The sequence below is a fragment of the Pseudophryne corroboree genome, unplaced genomic scaffold (genome assembly GCF_028390025.1).
Source record: "Pseudophryne corroboree isolate aPseCor3 unplaced genomic scaffold, aPseCor3.hap2 scaffold_1021, whole genome shotgun sequence".
In the NCBI taxonomy this organism is placed as follows: Eukaryota; Metazoa; Chordata; class Amphibia; order Anura; family Myobatrachidae; genus Pseudophryne; species Pseudophryne corroboree.
The window spans coordinates 96770-115716 of record NW_026967648.1 but is presented as its reverse complement, the minus strand read 5'-3'; the positions used below and the strand labels follow the sequence as shown (position 1 = coordinate 115716).

The window sequence follows — 18947 nt, the reverse complement described above, 5'->3', positions numbered from 1 at the left end:
CTCTTGAACGGGTGGGAGAGTGCGTACGACTCTGCAGCACCGAATGACCCAACTTGAGGTTATCATCAGCCAAGGTATCAAACTTGTAAAACTTAGCAAAAGTGTTTACTAAATAGCTGCTCGGCAAAGTTGCAATGCCGAGACTCCCCGACCAGCTGCCCAGGATGAACCCACCTTTCTAGTAGAATGGGTCTTCACCTAATTCAGTAACGGCAATCCTGCCGTGGAATGAGCATGCTGAATCTTACCACAGATCCAGCGCATAATGGTCTACATGGAAGCAGGACACCCAATCCTGTTGGGAGCATACAGGACAAACAGAGCCTCTGTTTTCCTAATCTGAACTGTTCTGGTGACATAAATTTTCAAAGTTCTGACCACAGCCAGAGACTTTGACTCAACGAAGGTGTCAGTGGCCAAAGGCACCATGTGGAAAGATGAACCACCTTCGGCAGAAATTGTTGACGTGTCCTCAATTCTGCTCTATCTTCATGAAAGATCAAAGATCAAAAGCTCTTGTGATACTGCATGGTTTGTACTGTTTTCCATGTGCTCCCAGATCTTTCAAGCAAGTAGCATGGTCAAGAAAGTTCTGTTTGAAAAGTAACAACATTTACTGTCATTGTTATAGAATTTGGGAGAAAAAACAAGAAGAAATCTGCACTGTTGACGCACTGGACAGAATGAATGAATCATAAAATATAACCTTTATTAAGTATGTATTAAAATTGGATAAATATTAATATTATTATCCCAAACTGCAGTGAAACATAAAGGTTAAAATCACAGAACTAACATACATGTGCATAAGAAGAATAAAGAGATGTGAAAAAAAGGTTTAAAAAGCGTGTCCGTGTGTGATTATTTTTGAAGGCACAACCCTGGCGGGGTTGTTTATATAGATATATATGTTGCTAATAATCACTTTCTAGCGTAATGTTATTAAATAGCTGTTAGTATCTATGTCGTCAGGTACCACTGGGTCATATCCTATATACTCCCTTCACTCAATAGGGGTTACCTCCCGGGAAGCCATCCCCATTGGCGAATTTGTGGGGGTGATTGAGTATAACCGGTAAGCTAGCCTCCAATTTGTGGGGTGCTTAGGTAGATGGGGATCACTTATTTCTCTGTGTCCCCTAAGACTATATTCCTAAATTCAATACCATAGGGGGATAGCTTTCTATATCGGATAAGGAATCACTTGATAGGGAAATCTCTATGCATCATGGAAAGATCATATTTATTAATATCCAAACTAAAAAAAATGATGAATAGCTTTAATTTAGCTGTTTAGATATAGTTAATTGGCGAGATATACCAACAGGTGCGGTTGCCTTAAGGAATATGGCAATTCCAATATAAATAGCAGCCCTCCTTCATATAATCAGCCAGATCTTATTAAATCTGGTCCAGATATAGCCGTTCAGATATACTTAATTGACAACATATATCAATCGGTGGGGTTGCCTTAAGGAATATAGCAATTCCAATTCTCATATAAATAGCAACCTTCCTTCATATATTCAGCCAGATCTTATTTAATCTGATCTAGGCGTAGGCAATAATGCTTTCCTTAGAGGTATAGCCACCTCAATTCTTATTAGGAAGCAAAGTGTCTGTCATAATGGTTTATCCAATTCATCTAAGAAATAATATATTCCATGTGTCAGAGATTCATTACTCTCTATTTACACTGTTAAAGAGTTAATTCTTATTATGTTACAGTGTAATGAAATTATCATATAGGGAGATGTGGCAATTCCATGTGCTATATATATAATAACCCTTAGTGGTCCAGATTCCACAATGAGGAATTTTCTTATAAACCGCTGAAACACACAGCTGTTTGACTGACTTCCAAATATATCTATCTCACTTTGTAACAGTCTTATGATAGAGAAACTGTTACATATTCGGTCACTTAGTTATCTAAAGGTAAACAGACTCAATGTGAGGGTAATATAATATATCAAATGCGCTGTCAATAATCGTGGTAACTGGTGTAATAATGTGGTATATTGAGTATGCTAGTAAGGCATATAACTGCTCTCCAGCCTTTAAGTGTTACCAATCAATTTGTTACACTGTAAAGGATTTATGGTGTCCTGTTAGGACATGCAGCTGCTAGGCTGACTCAAAGATTTATCCATTTGTAACAATTATGTAACAGTTATATACATGTTACTGGTATTACATAGAAATAGTATGACACAGGCCAGCAGTCCCATGTGTCTAGATTCCACAATAGGAGATTTTCTTTGTCTTATAAACTGCTGGAACACACAGCTGCTAGACTGACTTCAAATATATATATTACTTTGTAACAGTCTTATAGTAAAGAGACTGTTACACACTGTCATTTAGTTATCTCAAGGTTAGCAGATTCTGTGTGAGGATAGTGTTCTGTTAGAACATGCAGCTGCTAGGCTGACTCATAGAAAATGTATCCATTTGTAACAAATGACACATACAGCATTAAATTAATATCTATAGCAGCCCATGTGACATCTCTACTCTTATCATAATTGTCTGGTTATTGCCAATCTGGACAGCAGGAGTGATATATATTCACTAGTCCCAATATTCCATCATATAAATATACCCACACTGATATACTTTCTTATCAAGAGTTATTAGTAGCTATCTGTATGCACTTTAGACATTGTAATTGCTAAGTGACATCATATCTAGTGTATTCCTTTCTTATAGCTCAGCTTCTATTCCCTATTAGTGGAGACTAACAGCTAACATCATAATCATATATTTTTGTTTTATAACATTTCACATGAGTCAAATACACGCGGACACGCCGTGCCCTACACGCGTGTTTCACTGCATCTATGGCAACTTACATTAAAGCTAACAAGAAAGCACACTCGTTCTGTCTTTAAACTGATAAAAGAAACCCCAATAATATGGGGCATGCAAAAATTGAGACAAAACTCAGTTTTGCTCCTCTCCACGGAAATCTTTAGTAAAAGGCGAAAGATTTGTTCGTTCTGAAGAGAAACCAGAGCATGACCAAGATTCCACCTGTCGCCTGAGTGCCATGCCAGCAGTCCTCATTCAGCTCAAAGTGAGCACCCAATATGAAAGAAAGAAAGCAGATTTCTCACCAGGCTTCCCCTTGCTATAAGCATGGTTTGTACTCTTTTCCATGTGCTCCCAGATCTTTCAAGCAATTAGTATGGTCAAGAAAGTTCTGCTTGAAAAGAAACAGACATTTACTGTCATTGTTATACAAATTAACTTACATTAAAGCCAACAAGAAAGCACACTCGTTCTGTCTTTAAACTGATAAAAGAAACCCCAATAATATGGGGCATGCAAAAATTGAGATAAAACTCAGTTTTGCTCCTCTCCACGGAAATCTTTAATAAAAGGCGAAAGATTTGTTCATTCTGAAGAGAAACCAGAGCATGACCAAGATTCCACCTGTCGCCTGAGTGCCATGCCAGCAGTCCTCATTCAGATCAAAGTGAGCGCCCAATTTGAAAGAAAGCAGATTTCTCACCTGGCTTCTCCTTGCTATAAGCATGGTTTGTACTGTATTCCATGTGCTCCCAGATCTTTCAAGCAAGTAGCATGGTCAAGAAAGTTCTGTTTGAAAAGAAACAAACATTTACTGTAATTTCTATGCAAATGAGCTTTCATTAAAGCACACTCATTCTATCTTTAAACCGATAAAAGAAACCCCAAAAAGATGGGGCATGCAAAAATTGAGGTAAAACTCAGTTTTGCTCCTCTCCACGGAAATCTTTAGTAAAAGGCGAAAGATTTGTTCGTTCTGAAGAGAAACCAGAGCATGACCAAGATTTTCATCTGAAAATATGTGTTCTCCCTGCAGTTGTTGTCCCCAGATGAGAGTTCCCTTGTGCTGCCTCAGTTGAATCTCCTTTACTTGACAGAGATGTGCCTGAGCAGCGGCCCTCCCCAGCCCTATCCCAAATCATACTTATTTTGCATAGGAGATACCATGGTCATGAAGATTGTTTTCCCAGGGTGAGGTTCATTCATTGCATTCTGGGTATGCTGACCCCTGTGATTTCCCCAAATGTGGGAAACTCGACTGCATTATTTGTGGTAGTGGGGGACTGTGTTTGTGCTTTCCTCTGGTCAGCTCTGGTAAAAGTCAGATTTCTTTGTCTCAGATCTTCCTCTAGCCTTGTTCTTCTTTCGAGAGTTCCCTTGTGCTGCCTCAGTTGGATCTCCTTCACTTGACAGGGGGTGCCCGAGCAGCAATCCTCCACAGCTCTAGCCCAACTCCTACTTACCTGCCAGGTGAGATACTATGATCTTCACTGTTAGGGCAATCAGGATGTGGAATTCCCTGCCAGGGAAGGTGGTAATGGCGGACTCTGTAATTGGATTTAAAAAAGGAATGGATACATTTCTGAATGAAAAAGCTATCCAAGGTTATAATACTTAAAATATCAACATGGTTAATCCGGGGGTAACATGAGTTATAGTAGCTAACTAGTCATAAAACATTATTCAGCAAGTATGTAGAATCATCACAACTTAAAACAGGTTGAACACGATGGGCAATTTGCCTCTATTCAACCTCAAAAACTATGTTACTATATGTTACTATATTACTATGTTACTGTAGTATACAGAAAACCAAAATTCAATGAACAGTGATAGTGAGCACTGATGAGGATACTAGAACTGACACTGAGCAGCAAGATGCAGCACTGGACTATTAGTAATGTACTGTAGTATGCTGAGCACCACAATGCAGCACAAGACAATGAGCAGTGATACTGAGCACTGATGAGGATACTACTGAGAACTGACACTGAGCAGGAGAGACACACTACTAGTATTACTCAGCAGCAATAAGTAACCACTGATACTGAGCACTGATATTGAGATTTCCACTGAGAGAACATAGCCACGTCCATTCCGCTCTCTCTTCAATGCACGAGTAAAAATGTCGGCAACGCACAGCTCTTTATATGGAATCCGAATCTCGCGAGAATCCGACAGCGGGATGATGACATTTTCCCTTGTTCAGGTTTTCCGAGTCAGGCGGGAACAACCGAGCCTGCCTCGGACCAGTGTAAACCACGTGGAGTTCGTGGGGAATTCGGTTCTCGGAGAACCGAACCCGCTCCTCTCTACCTTATACCCATCAATTTTTTTATTTTCAATCTAAGCCCCTGCAGTTTTCTGTAAGCATCTGCTTCGCTATGATGATCAACAAGTCACAAGGGCAAACACTCAGGGCTTGAGGCGTAGATCTTAGGACCAGCTGCTACAAGCATGGCAGAGGTGTCACTATTACTGGTGACACCCAGAGAGGTGGCGAGGGAGATTGTAATGCAGTGCGCGCAGATAAGCAGCGCAATGGTAAAAAGGAGGCATGGTTTCATAGGTAGGGGCGTGGCCTGGTGGCCTGAATCTACATTTTGTTGCTCCGGGTGTCCCGGGGGTTGGGGGCTGCACCCGGGGACTAGTGTGTGAGCGGTGCTGGCTCCTGCACAGTGAAAAGGCATGGCCACCCAGCATGACGCCTCCCTTCTTGACCATGCTGTAATTGCAGTCGCACTGCAGTTCAGCGTGATCATAAAAAATGGTGTAGCCTCCTGCTGGTGCAGACTGTATGTGCGCGCAGGAAGCCGCCACCATTTTTGTGATCACAGCGGCTGAATGTGATGTCATACAGCCGCTGTGACCACGCCCCCTGTGTCTCCTCCGTTGCAGACCCCATTTTGAAGCCTTGCACCCGCACCGCTCCATCCCTGACTTGGAAATGGAGTGTTGCTGACCCACCTATCCCCCCCCCCCCCCGCCCTGATTGACAGGCAGAGGCGATCGCATTCTCTGCGGGGTGCCGCAGAAAATGCAGGCACATGCGTATGCTCTTAGCAATTTTTGCAGTTGGATCGCTTATTGTGATTGCAATCCAACCTGAATCAGGCCCTATTACCTATCACAATGCGCTGCGGGCAGTACAAAATTGGGTTAATATAGGAGAAAAACCCCCAGACCTGTGCTCCTTAACTGTTCCTGGTGGCTAGTGGAGCGGCTGCCCAGTAATCAGTGTCCACGCCAGTGCGCACACGGTCCACCCCCTACGGCCACGCTCCCCTTCATCAGCGGCCTCGTGATCCGGAAGGGTGGTGTGTGTGTGACTGACCTTAGGATGAAAGCGGAGCCTCCGCTGCAGTGACCCAGCAACCGGGGCACGGGAGTATACAGCGCCGCTGGGAGTGATGAAGCTGCAGTAAAGATGTCTATTAGACCTAGCCTGCTGCAGCCCTTGTAGATTCTCATAAAAAAAGTTCTTCTTTTCTTGTCAAAATTTATAGCTAAGAATAGGCTGCCTGAGGCAGGCCCCTGTTAAGTGGCCTGCTACTGAAGGCACCAACTACAAACTGAGCTCCCTGTTCATGGAAGCGGGGTTATAGAGGAGAATGCACTGAGCATCTTGGGAACAGTCAAAAGCTTTGAGCCGGTTGGTGCCTCAGATCAAGATCCTACTCTACACCCCAATGTGAATCCTTGTGGAGTCCAGTGTACCCCACAGAAGAAATAAATGTGTCACACCCATTGGCAGCAACCTTAGAATAGCTGCTGACGGGCACAATTGAGAATGGAAGGGGGGGGGGGGGGACATTTGAATCCAGCACATAAATGCAATTCAAATATGTAATTTGTACCTTCCTATTTTAAAATATAATGGATGAACCTCACCCTGTGAGAACAATCTTCATGATCAAGAAATCTCATATGCAAAATAAGTATGAGTTGGGATAGGGCTGGGGAGGGTGTCTGCTCTGGCAGCCCCTCCCCCGTCAAGTTAAGGAGATTCAACTGAGGAAGCACAAGGGAACTCTCGTCTGGGGACAACAACTGCAGGGAGACCACATCTTTTCAGATGAACATGGGAGGGCGGAAGGCTGCCTAATACTGAAGCACCATCAAATATCAAACCATATGCAACATCTAGTACAAGCATTCCTGGGGGAAGGTCTGCAGCAGACGGATTTGCATACAGTGATGTTATCCAAGCAGTGGGCCAAAGTTGGCTGGAACCCTCATCTGCATATGAAAAGAGAAAAGGGGCGTGCAGGGCATGGCGGCCTTTTGCAGTGCTTGGATGACCCCTAGTTCTCATTAAACACCCCCACCCTCCTTTGGTGTGGGGCTCATGTTGGCCATGCCCCATCCCCTGAAGCATTCAAGCTGATTTCTTGCAGCAGCTGGGCACTGTAACAGCTCCAGAGCTGTTCTGTAAGGCAAGTAAAAGGGTGTGGGCCCTACAGCACCACCTGTAGTTCGCATTGTGCGTTGGAAGGCACAAAGTAAGCAGACGGGAGGAGAAGTCAGGATAGTGCGCAAGGGCATCCTTTTCTCTTAGTCCGTAGAGGATGCTGGGGTCACATTAAGAACCATGGGGTATAGACGGGATCCGCAAGAGACATGGGCACTTTAAGACTATCAAAGGGTGTGAACTGGCTCCTCCCTCTATGCCCCTCCTCCAGACTCCTGTTATAGGAACTGTGCCCAGGGAGACGGACATTTCGAGGAAAGGATTTATTGTTAAACTAAGGTGAGCATCTTACCAGCTCACACCTTAAGCATGCCGCAGAACGTGGCATTCAACAGAACACAAGCCAACGGCATGAACAATTGCAGCAAAAAGCTGACCAGAACCATAACACAACATGTGTATAACCACAAGTAATAACTGCAGACACAGTATGGACTGGGACGGGTGCCCAGCATCCTCTACAGACTAAGAGAAAAGGATTTACCGGTAGGTATTAAAATCCTATTTTCTCATACGACCTAGAGGATGCTGGGGTCACATTAAGAACCATGGGGTTATACCAAAGCTCTTGAACGGGTGGAAGAGTGCGTACGACTCTGCAGCACCGAATGACCCACCTTGAGGTTATCATCGGCCAAGGTATCAAACTTGTAAAACTTAGCAAAAGTGTTTACTAAATAGCTGCTCGGCAAAGTTGCAATGCCGAGACTCCCCGACCAGCTGCCCAGGATGAACCCACCTTTCTAGTAGAATGGGTCTTCACCTAATTCAGTAACGGCAATCCTGCCGTGGAATGAGCATGCTGAATCTTACCACAGATCCAGCGCATAATGGTCTGCATGGAAGCAGGACACCCAATCCTGTTGGGAGCATACAGGACAAACAGAGCCTCTGTTTTCCTAATCTGAACCGTTCTGGTGACATAAATTTTCAAAGTTCTGACCACAGCCAGAGACTTTGACTCAACGAAGGTGTCAGTGGCCAAAGGCACCATGTGGAAAGATGAACCACCTTCGGCAGAAATTGTTGACGTGTCCTCAATTCTGCTCTATCTTCATGAAAGATCAAATAAAGGCTCTTGTGATACTGCATGGTTTGTACTGTTTTCCATGTGCTCCCAGATCTTTCAAGCAAGTAGCATGGTCAAGAAAGTTCTGTTTGAAAAGAAACAAACATTTACTGTCATTGTTATGCAAATAAACTTACATTAAAGCTAACAAGAAAGCACACTCGTTCTGTCTTTAAACTGATAAAAGAAACCCCAATAATATGGGCATACCTCCCAACTTTGTCGGCTCGCATAGAGGGACACACGCGTGGCGAAGTCGCGCGCGCTCCCAAAAAGGGCGTGGCCTAAGTAAAAGGGGGTGTGGCTTCGCGCGAGGAACCGCGATCGCGAGTCACGCCCCCGTTTTCGGCACTGAGGGGGCATGCCCAGCGCTCTGTGAGCCGCTGGCATGCCACCTCTCCCTCTGACTTCAGTGAATAGACGCTGTGCGCATGCGCACAGCGTCTATTCACCGCTGCTCTGCTAAGCAGGGCAGCGACAGACAGAGCCTCCCAACTGTCCTCCCCACCGCGGGACACTGCGGCCCGCAGGTGGGACAGCGGGACAGTCCCCAAAAAACGGGACTGTCCCGCGAAAATCGGGACAGTTGGGAGGTATGATATGGGGCATGCAAAAATTGAGATAAAACTCAGTTTTGCTCCTCTCCACGGAAATCTTTAATAAAAGGCGAAATATTTGTTAGTTCTGAAGAGAAACCAGAGCATGACCAAGATTCCACCTGTCGCCTGAGTGCCATGCCAGCAGTTCTCATTCAGCCAGGGCCGGCGCTACCACTAGGCAGCTTTAGGCAGCTGCCTATGGGCGGCGACCACTGGAGGGCGGCACTGCTTAGTGAACGAAAGTGAAAGAGAACACTTTTTTATCATGTGCCTCAGCAGAAACAGAGGAGCTGCTCGTGTGCGCCCACCACGTCTGTCTGACTCTGCCTTCAAAAGTGAGTTGACTGACTGTGTGCCTACTTCTGCAACCCTGCCGTGCCGCCGCCCCCCCACCTCTGCGATCATAACACATTCCACTATGTTATGTGGGCTATGTGCAGCCTGCTGCCGCCTGTGCTCCTGAGTCCGGGGTCCCGGGTCCCACAGTATCAGCCTATCACTGACTACCCGCCGCTCCCCCACGCGATGGTCTCCCGCGTCCCCCCCCATCACCCCTGCATTTGGGCACAGGGCACATGAAGGAGAGTCACCCGCTGGCCTGGTCCGCTCCGCATCACTGACTACCCGCCGCTCCCCCACGCGATGGTCTCCCGCGCCGCGTCCCCCCCCCCCATCACCCCTGCATTTGGGCACAGGGCACATGAAGGAGAGTCACCCGCTGGCCTGGTCCGCACTGCTGCCGCATCGGGCGCCGTCTCTCCCTACAATCCAGTGCAAATTGTTATCCGCGCTACCCCCCCAATCCCGCGACCGGCTCCCGCATCAGTACCTGCTGCTGCCTCTTTTTGTGACAAGCGCCCCCACAGCTATTAGGCTCCCGCTGCACCCCCCCCCCCTCCCCTCCTGCATCTTGTAGCTTTGTTCACTTCCCCCCCCCCTTCTGCATCTTGTAGCTTTGTTCACTTCTCCCCCCCCTTCTGCATCTTGTAGCTATGTTCACTTCTCCCCCCCCTTCTGCATCTTGTAGCTATGTTCACTTCTCCCCCCCCACCTCTGCCTCTTCTAATTACCAGCTCCCCCACAGCTATTAGGCTCCCGTTGCTCCCCCCCCCCTCCTGCATCTTGTAGCTAGGTTCACTTCTTTCCCCCCCCCCCCCCTCTGCCTCTTCTTATTACCAGCTCCCCCACAGCTATTAGGCTCCCGCTGCTCCCCCCCCCCCTCCTGCATCTTGTAGCTAGGTTCACTTCTTCCCCCCCCTCTGCCTCTTCTTATTTAATTTATGTGAAAGGCAATAGGTTCTGCAGCAGCTGCGCCTCTCTAGTGCCTGAGAGGTGGCAGCTGTCTGTAGGTGGCCACAATAAACGGCCACAGTAATATACACGTGTGTGTGTGTATATATATATATATATACACATATATACACACATATACACACAACACAGTATATCCATCTATGTATAAACACAGTACATCTATCTTGATAGATCTTTTTAGATATATATATATGGACCGGATTAAAGACTTTTTTACTTTACAACAGTCTGCTGAGTGCCGCTGATTTCCTTTCCACTATATATATATATATATATATATATATATATAGTAACCTGTTTCCTCTGTCACTCCATAAGGGTACATGCTCACATGCATATGGTATCCAAATAGCTGGCGGCACTCAGAGGCTTGTACAAAGTGGAAAAAAAACCCTGTGCAGGGTGTGTTGTTTATTAAATGTGACATTTGGGGACCGTTCCCCTTCTTCAAGATAGGGGATACGGTCCCTGAAACGTCACATTTAATAAACACACCACCCTGCAGAGGTTTTTTTTTTTAACTTTGTACAAGCATCTAGGGCTTGGGGGGGACTGGGGAACTGGTGTAGCGGTGTTGGAGGATGTGTCAAAATTATTATGTATGTATATACTATATATATATGTATTTATGGGTGGCACTCCTGTATTTATGGGTGGCACTCCACATGTTTCAAAGAAGTACAGTATGCACATATGCGGAAATACAACTGTAGCTTATCAACTTTTCAGATGCTTTAATGTTGCATCTTTTGACAAAACATCCAATATTAAAGATTCAATATCAAAGCATCCGAAACGTTGTTAAGCTATTTCTGCGCAAGTGCTGCGCACAAGTACAGGAGTATATTGTATATATTTATAAAGCTTAAAAGGAGCTTAGAAGACGCTACCTACGCACTGTTTCACCTGAGAGGCCGGGCATTGGGGGGGGGGGGGGGGCGATGAAGATTTGCCTAGGGTGCCGAGGAACCTTGCACCGGCCCTGCATTCAGCTGAAAGTGAGCACCCAATTTGAATGAAAGAAAGCAGATTTCTCACCAGGCTTCCCCTTGCTATAAACATGGTTTGTACTCTTTTCCATGTGCTCCCAGATCTTTCAAGCAATTAGTGTGGTCAAGAAAGTTCTGTTTGAAAAGAAACAAACATTTACTGTAATTTCTATGCAAATGAGCTTACATTAAAGCACACTCGTTCTATCTTTAAACAGATAAAATAAAACCCCAATAAGATGGGGCAAGGAAAAAATGAGATAAAACTCAGTTTTGCTCCTCTCCACGGAAATCTTTAGTAAAAGGCGAAAGATTTGTTCGTTCTGAAGAGAAACCAGAGCATGACCAAGATTCCACCTGTCGCCTGAGTGCCATGCCAGCAGTTCTCATTCAGCTCAAAGTGAGCACCCAATTTGAAAGAAAGAAAGCAGATTTCTCACCAGGCTTCCCCTAGCTATAAACATGGTTTGTACTCTTTTCCATGTGTTCCCAGATCTTTCAAGCAATTAGTATAGTCAAGAAAGTTCTGTTTGAAAAGAAACAAACATTTACTGTCATTTCTATGCAAATGAGCTTACATTAAAGCACACTCGTTCTATCTTTAAACCGATAAAATAAAACCCCAATAAGATGGGGCATGCAAAATTTGAGATAAAACTCAGTTTTGCTCCTCTCCACGGAAATCTTTAGTAAAAGGCAAAGATTTGTTCGTTCTGAAGAGAAACCAGAGCATGACCAAGATTCCACCTGTCGCCTGAGTGCCATGCCAGCAGTCCTCATTCAGCTCAAAGTGAGCACCCAATTTGAAAGAAAGAAAGCAGATTTCTCACCAGGCTTCCCCTTGCTATAAGCATGGTTTGTACTCTTTTCCATGTGCTCCCAGATCTTTCAAGCAATTAGTATGGTCAAGAAAGTTCTGCTTGAAAAGAAACAGACATTTACTGTCATTGTTATACAAATAAACTTACATTAAAGCTAACAAGAAAGCACACTCGTTCTGTCTTTAAACTGATAAAAGAAACCCCAATAATATGGGGCATGCAAAAATTGAGATAAAACTCAGTTTTGCTCCTCTCCACGGAAATCTTTAATAAAAGGCGAAAGATTTGCTCATTCTGAAGAAAAACCAGACCATGACCAAGATTCCACCTGTCGCCTGAGTGCCATGCCAGCAGTCCTCATTCAGATCAAAGTGAGCGCCCAATTTGAAAGAAAGCAGATTTCTCACCTGGCTTCTCCTTGCTATAAGCATGGTTTGTACTGTATTCCATGTGCTCCCGGATCTTTCAAGCAAGTAGCATGGTCAAGAAAGTTCTCTTTGAAAAGAAACAAACATTTACTGTAATTTCTATGCAAATGAGCTTTCATTAAAGCACACTCATTCTATCTTTAAACCGATAAAAGAAACCCCAAAAAGATGGGGCATGCAAAAATTGAGGTAAAACTCAGTTTTGCTCCTCTCCACGGAAATCTTTAGTAAAAGGCGAAAGATTTGTTCGTTCTGAAGAGAAACCAGAGCATGACCAAGATTTTCATCTGAAAATATGTGTTCTCCCTGCAGTTGTTGTCCCCAGATGAGAGTTCCCTTGTGCTGCCTCAGTTGAATCTCCTTTACTTGACAGAGATGTGCCTGAGCAGCGGCCCTCCCCAGCCCTATCCCAAATCATACTTATTTTGCATAGGAGATACCATGGTCATGAAGATTGTTCTCCCAGGGTGAGGTTCATTCATTGCATTCTGGGTATGCTGACCCCTGTGATTTCCCCAAATGTGGGAAACTCGACTGCATTATTTGTGGTAGTGGGGGACTGTGTTTGTGCTTTCCTCTGGTTAGCTCTGGTAAAAGTCAGATTTCTTTGTCTCAGATCTTCCTCTAGCCTTGTTCTTCTTTCGAGAGTTCCCTTGTGCTGCCTCAGTTGGATCTCCTTCACTTGACAGGGGGTGCCCGGAGCAGCAATCCTCCACAGCTCTAGCCGAACTCCTACTTACCTGCCAGGTGAGATACTATGATCTTCACTGTTAGGGCAATCAGGATGTGGAATTCCCTGCCAGGGAAGGTGGTAATGGCGGACTCTGTAATTGGATTTAAAAAAGGAATGGATACATTTCTGAATGAAAAAGCTATCCAAGGTTATAATACTTAAAATATCAACATGGTTAATCCGGGGGTAACATGAGTTATAGTAGCTAACTAGTCATAAAACATTATTCAGCAAGTATGTAGAATCATCACAACTTAAAACAGGTTGAACACGATGGGCAATTTGCCTCTATTCAACCTCAAAAACTATGTTACTATATGTTACTATATTACTATGTTACTGTAGTATACAGAAAACCAAAATGCAATAAACAGTGATAGTGAGCACTGATGAGGATACTAGAACTGACACTGAGCAGCAAGATGCAGCACTGGACTATTAGTAATGTACTGTAGTATGCTGAGCACCACAATGCAGCACAAGACAATGAGCAGTGATACTGAGCACTGATGAGGATACTACTGAGAACTGACACTGAGCAGGAGAGACACACTACTAGTATTACTGAGCAGCAATAAGTAACCACTGATACTGAGCACTGATATTGAGAATTCCACTGAGAGAACATAGCCACGTCCATTCCGCTCTATCTTCAATGCACGAGTAAAAATGGCGGCAACGCGCAGCTCTTTATATGGAATCCGAATCTCGCGAGAATCCGACAGCGGGATGATGACATTTTCCCTTGTTCAGGTTTTCCGAGTCAGGCGGGAACAACCGAGCCTGCCTCGGACCAGTGTAAACAACGTGGAGTTCGTGGGGAATTCGGTTCTCGGAGAACCGAACCCGCTCCTCTCTACCTTATACCTATCAATTTTTATATTTTCAATCTAAGCCCCTGCAGTTTTCTGTAAGCATCTGCTTCGCTATGATGATCAACAAGTCACAAGGGCAAACACTCAGGGCTTGAGGCGTAGATCTTAGGACCAGCTGCTACAAGCATGGCAGAGGTGTCACTATCACTGGTGACACCCAGAGAGGTGGCGAGGGAGATTGTAATGCAGTGCGCGCAGATAAGCAGCGCAATGGTAAAAAGGAGGCATGGTTTCATAGGTAGGGGCATGGCCTGGTGGCCTGAATCTACATTTTGTTGCTCCGGGTGTCCCGGGGGTTGGGGGCTGCACCCGGGGACTAGTGTGTGAGCGGTGCTGGCTCCTGCACAGTGAAAGGGCATGGCCACCCAGCATGACGCCTCCCTTCTTGACCATGCTGTAATTGCAGTCGCACTGCAGTTCAGCGTGATCATAAAAAATGGTGTAGCCTCCTGCTGGTGCAGACTGTATGTGCGCGCAGGAAGCCGCCACCATTTTTGTGATCACAGCGGCTGAATGTGATGTCATACAGCCGCTGTGACCACGCCCCCTGTGTCTCCTCCGTTGCAGACCCCATTTTGAAGCCTTGCCCCCGCACCGCTCCATCCCTGACTTGGAAATGGAGTGTTGCTGACCCACCTATCCCCCCCCCCCGCCTCGATTGACAGGCAGAGGCGATCGCATTCTCTGCGGGGTGCCGCAGAAAATGCAGGCACATGCGTATGCTCTTAGCAATTTTTGCAGTTGGATCGCTTATTGTGATTGCAATCCAACCTGAATCAGGCCCTAATACCTATCACAATGCGCTGCGGGCAGTACAAAATTGGGTTAATATAGGAGAAAAACCCCCAGACCTGTGCTCCTTAACTGTACCTGGTGGCTAGTGGAGCGGCTGCCCAGTAATCAGTGTCCACGCTTGTGCGCACACGGTCCACCCCCTACGGCCACGCTCCCCTTCATCAGCGGCCTCGTGATCCGGAAGGGTGGTGTGTGTGTGACTGACCTTAGGATGAAACCGGAGCCTCCGCTGCAGTGACCCAGCAACCAGGGCATGGGAGTATACAGCGCCGCTGGGAGTGATGAAGCTGCAGTAAAGATGTCTATTAGACCTAGCCTGCTGCAGCCCTTGTAGATTCTCATAAAACAAGTTCTTCTTTTCTTGTCAAAATTTATAGCTAAGAATAGGCTGCCTGAGGCAGGCCCCTGTTAAGTGGCCTGCTACTGAAGGCACCAACTACAAACTGAGCTCCCTGTTCATGGAAGCGGGGTTATAGAGGAGAATGCACTGAGCATCTTGGGAACAGTCAAAAGCTTTGAGCCGGTTGGTGCCTCAGATCAAGATCCTACTCTACACCCCAATGTGAATCCTTGTGGAGTCCAGTGTACCCCACAGAAGAAATTAATGTGTCACACCCATTGGCAGCAACCTTAGAATAGCTGCTGACGGGCACAATTGAGAATGGAAGGGGGGGGGGGGACATTTGAATCCAGCACATAAATGCAATTCAAATATGTAATTTGTACCTTCCTATTTTAAAATATAATGGATGAACCTCACCCTGTGAGAACAATCTTCATGATCAAGAGATCTCATATGCAAAATAAGTATGAGTTGGGATAGGGCTGGGGAGGGTGGCTGCTCGGGCAGCCCCTCCCCCGTCAAGTTAAGGAGATTCAACTGAGGAAGCACAAGGGAACTCTCGTCTGGGGACAACAACTGCAGGGAGACCACATCTTTTCAGATGAACATGGGAGGGCGGAAGGCTGCCTAATACTGAAGCACCATCAAATATCAAACCATATGCAACATCTAGTACAAGCATTCCTGGGGGAAGGTCTGCAGCAGACGGATTTGCATACAGTGATGTTATCCAAGCAGTGGGCCAAAGTTGGCTGGAACCCTCATCTGCATATGAAAAGAGAAAAGGGGCGTGCAGGGCATGGCGGCCTTTTGCAGTGCTTGGATGACCCCTAGTTCTCATTAAACACCCCCACCCTCCTTTGGTGTGGGGCTCATGTTGGCCATGCCCCATCCCCTGAAGCATTCAAGCTGATTTCTGGCAGCAGCTGGGCACTGTAACAGCTCCAGAGCTGTTCTGTAAGGCAAGTAAAAGGGTGTGGGCCCTGCAGCACCACCTGTAGTTTGCATTGTGCGTTGGAAGGCACAAAGTAAGCAGACGGGAGGAGAAGTCAGGATAGTGCGCAAGGGCATCCTTTTCTCTTAGTCCGTAGAGGATGCTGGGGTCACATTAAGAACCATGGGGTATAGACGGGATCCGCAAGAGACATGGGCACTTTAAGACTATCAAAGGGTGTGAACTGGCTCCTCCCTCTATGCCCCTCCTCCAGACTCCAGTTATAGGAACTGTGCCCAGGGAGACGGACATTTCGAGGAAAGGATTTATTGTTAAACTAAGGTGAGCATCTTACCAGCTCACACCTTAAGCATGCCGCAGAACATGGCATTCAACAGAACACAAGCCAACGGCATGAACAATTGCAGCAAAAAGCTGACCAGAACCATAACACAACATGTGTATAACCACAAGTAATAAATGCAGACACAGTATGGACTGGGACGGGTGCCCAGCATCCTCTACAGACTAAGAGAAAAGGATTTACCGGTAGGTATTAAAATCCTATTTTCTCATACGACCTAGAGGATGCTGGGGTCACATTAAGAACCATGGGGTTATACCAAAGCTCTTGAACGGGTGGAAGAGTGCGTACGACTCTGCAGCACCGAATGACCCAACTTGAGGTTATCATCGGCCAAGGTATCAAACTTGTAAAACTTAGCAAAAGTGTTTACTAAATAGCTGCTCGGCAAAGTTGCAATGCCGAGACTCCCCGACCAGCTGCCCAGGATGAACCCACCTTTCTAGTAGAATGGGTCTTCACCTAAATCAGTAACGGCAATCCTGCCGTGGAATGAGCATGCTGAATCTTACCACAGATCCAGCGCATAATGGTCTGCATGGAAGCAGGACACCCAATCCTGTTGGGAGCATACAGGACAAACAGAGCCTCTGTTTTCCTAATCTGAACCGTTCTGGTGACATAAATTTTCAAAGTTCTGACCACAGCCAGAGACTTTGACTCAACGAAGGTGTCAGTGGCCAAAGGCACCATGTGGAAAGATGAACCACCTTCGGCAGAAATTGTTGACGTGTCCTCAATTCTGCTCTATCTTCATGAAAGATCAAATAAAGGCTCTTGTGATACTGCATGGTTTGTACTGTTTTCCATGTGCTCCCAGATCTTTCAAGCAAGTAGCATGGTCAAGAAAGTTCTGTTTGAAAAGAAACAAACATTTACTGTCATTGTTATGCAAATAAACTTACATTAAAGCTAACAAGAAAGCACACTCGTTCTGTCTTTAAACTGATAAAAGAAACCCCAATAATATGGGCATACCTCCCAACTTTGTCGGCTCGCAAAGAGGGACACACGCGCGGCGAAGTCGCGCGCGCTCCCAAAAGGGCGTGGCCTAAGTAAAAGGGGGCGTGGCTTCGCGGGAGGACCCGCGATCGCGAGTCACGCCCCCGTTTTCGGCACTGAGGGGGCATGCCCAGCGCTTTGTGAGCCGCTGGCATGCCACCTCTCCCTCTGACTTCAGTGAATAGACGCTGTGCGCATGCGCACAGCGTCTATTCACCGCTGCTCTGCTAAGCAGGGCAGCGACAGACAGAGCCTCCCAATTGTCCTCCCCACCGCGGGACACTGCGGCCCGCAGGTGGGACAGCGGGACAGTCCCCAAAAAACGGGACTGTCCCGCGAAAATCGGGACAGTTGGGAGGTATGATATGGGGCATGCAAAAATTGAGATAAAACTCAGTTTTGCTCCTCTCCACGGAAATCTTTAATAAAAGGCGAAATATTTGTTAGTTCTGAAGAGAAACCAGAGCATGACCAAGATTCCACCTGTCGCCTGAGGGCCATGCCAGCAGTTCTCATTCAGCTGAAAGTGAGCACCCAATTTGAATGAAAGAAAGCAGATTTCTCACCAGGCTTCCCCTTGCTATAAACATGGTTTGTACTCTTTTCCATGTGCTCCCAGATCTTTCAAGCAATTAGTGTGGTCAAGAAAGTTCTGTTTGAAAAGAAACAAACATTTACTGTAATTTCTATGCAAATGAGCTTACATTAAAGCACACTCGTTCTATCTTTAAACAGATAAAATAAAACCCCAATAAGATGGGGCATGCAAAAATTGAGATAAAACTCAGTTTTGCTCCTCTCCACGGAAATCTTTAGTAAAAGGCGAAAGATTTGTTCGTTCTGAAGAGAAACCAGAGCATGACCAAGATTCCACCTGTCGCCTGAGTGCCATGCCAGCAGTCCTCATTCAGCTCAAAGTGAGCACCCAATTTGAAAGAAAGAAAGCAGATTTGTCACCAGGCTTCCCCTTGCTATAAACATGGTTTGTACTCTTTTCCATGTGCTCCCAGATCTTTCAAGCAATTAGTATGGTCAAGAAAGTTCTGCTTGAAAAGAAACAGACATTTATTGTCATTGTTATGCAAATAAACTTACATTAAAGCTAACAAGAAAGCACACTCGTTCTGTCTTTAAACTGATAAAAGAAACCCCAATAATATGGGGCATGCAAAAATTGAGATAAAACTCAGTTTTGCTCCTCTCCACGGATAATCTTTAATAAAAGGCGAAAGATTTGTTCGTTCTGAAGAGAAACCAGAGCATGACCAAGATTCCACCTGTCGCCTGAGTGCTGTGCCAGCAGTCCTCATTCAGATCAAAGTGAGCGCCCAATTTGAATGAAAGCAGATTTCTCACCTGGCTTCTCCTTGCTATAAGCATGGTTTGTACTGTATTC

General features: G+C 45.7%; 13 non-coding genes across 13 annotated transcripts; 2 read left to right on the top strand and 11 right to left on the bottom strand.

Annotated features, from left to right (window-relative positions):
* Positions 1-2906: 2906 nt before the first annotated feature.
* On the bottom strand, positions 2907-3022 carry LOC134987897 (U5 spliceosomal RNA). Its single transcript, XR_010193441.1, has one exon. It is a non-coding gene; the product is annotated as a U5 spliceosomal RNA (small nuclear RNA).
* Positions 3023-3308: 286 nt separating this feature from the next.
* Positions 3309-3424, bottom strand: LOC134987906 (U5 spliceosomal RNA). The gene has a single exon (XR_010193451.1). It is a non-coding gene; the product is annotated as a U5 spliceosomal RNA (small nuclear RNA).
* Positions 3425-3694: 270 nt separating this feature from the next.
* On the bottom strand, positions 3695-3810 carry LOC134987884 (U5 spliceosomal RNA). The gene has a single exon (XR_010193428.1). It is a non-coding gene; the product is annotated as a U5 spliceosomal RNA (small nuclear RNA).
* Positions 3811-3954: 144 nt separating this feature from the next.
* LOC134987932 (U1 spliceosomal RNA) lies at positions 3955-4118 on the top strand. The gene has a single exon (XR_010193475.1). It is a non-coding gene; the product is annotated as a U1 spliceosomal RNA (small nuclear RNA).
* Positions 4119-8945: 4827 nt separating this feature from the next.
* LOC134987921 (U5 spliceosomal RNA) lies at positions 8946-9058 on the bottom strand. Its single transcript, XR_010193465.1, has one exon. It is a non-coding gene; the product is annotated as a U5 spliceosomal RNA (small nuclear RNA).
* Positions 9059-11483: 2425 nt separating this feature from the next.
* LOC134987904 (U5 spliceosomal RNA) lies at positions 11484-11599 on the bottom strand. Its single transcript, XR_010193449.1, has one exon. It is a non-coding gene; the product is annotated as a U5 spliceosomal RNA (small nuclear RNA).
* Positions 11600-11874: 275 nt separating this feature from the next.
* Positions 11875-11989, bottom strand: LOC134987908 (U5 spliceosomal RNA). The gene has a single exon (XR_010193452.1). It is a non-coding gene; the product is annotated as a U5 spliceosomal RNA (small nuclear RNA).
* Positions 11990-12275: 286 nt separating this feature from the next.
* Positions 12276-12391, bottom strand: LOC134987917 (U5 spliceosomal RNA). The gene has a single exon (XR_010193461.1). It is a non-coding gene; the product is annotated as a U5 spliceosomal RNA (small nuclear RNA).
* Positions 12392-12661: 270 nt separating this feature from the next.
* Positions 12662-12777, bottom strand: LOC134987883 (U5 spliceosomal RNA). Its single transcript, XR_010193427.1, has one exon. It is a non-coding gene; the product is annotated as a U5 spliceosomal RNA (small nuclear RNA).
* A 144-nt stretch (positions 12778-12921) lies between these two features.
* LOC134987963 (U1 spliceosomal RNA) lies at positions 12922-13085 on the top strand. Its single transcript, XR_010193504.1, has one exon. It is a non-coding gene; the product is annotated as a U1 spliceosomal RNA (small nuclear RNA).
* A 4822-nt stretch (positions 13086-17907) lies between these two features.
* LOC134987920 (U5 spliceosomal RNA) lies at positions 17908-18020 on the bottom strand. The gene has a single exon (XR_010193464.1). It is a non-coding gene; the product is annotated as a U5 spliceosomal RNA (small nuclear RNA).
* A 275-nt stretch (positions 18021-18295) lies between these two features.
* Positions 18296-18411, bottom strand: LOC134987887 (U5 spliceosomal RNA). Its single transcript, XR_010193431.1, has one exon. It is a non-coding gene; the product is annotated as a U5 spliceosomal RNA (small nuclear RNA).
* Positions 18412-18697: 286 nt separating this feature from the next.
* On the bottom strand, positions 18698-18814 carry LOC134987915 (U5 spliceosomal RNA). Its single transcript, XR_010193459.1, has one exon. It is a non-coding gene; the product is annotated as a U5 spliceosomal RNA (small nuclear RNA).
* Positions 18815-18947: the final 133 nt, after the last annotated feature.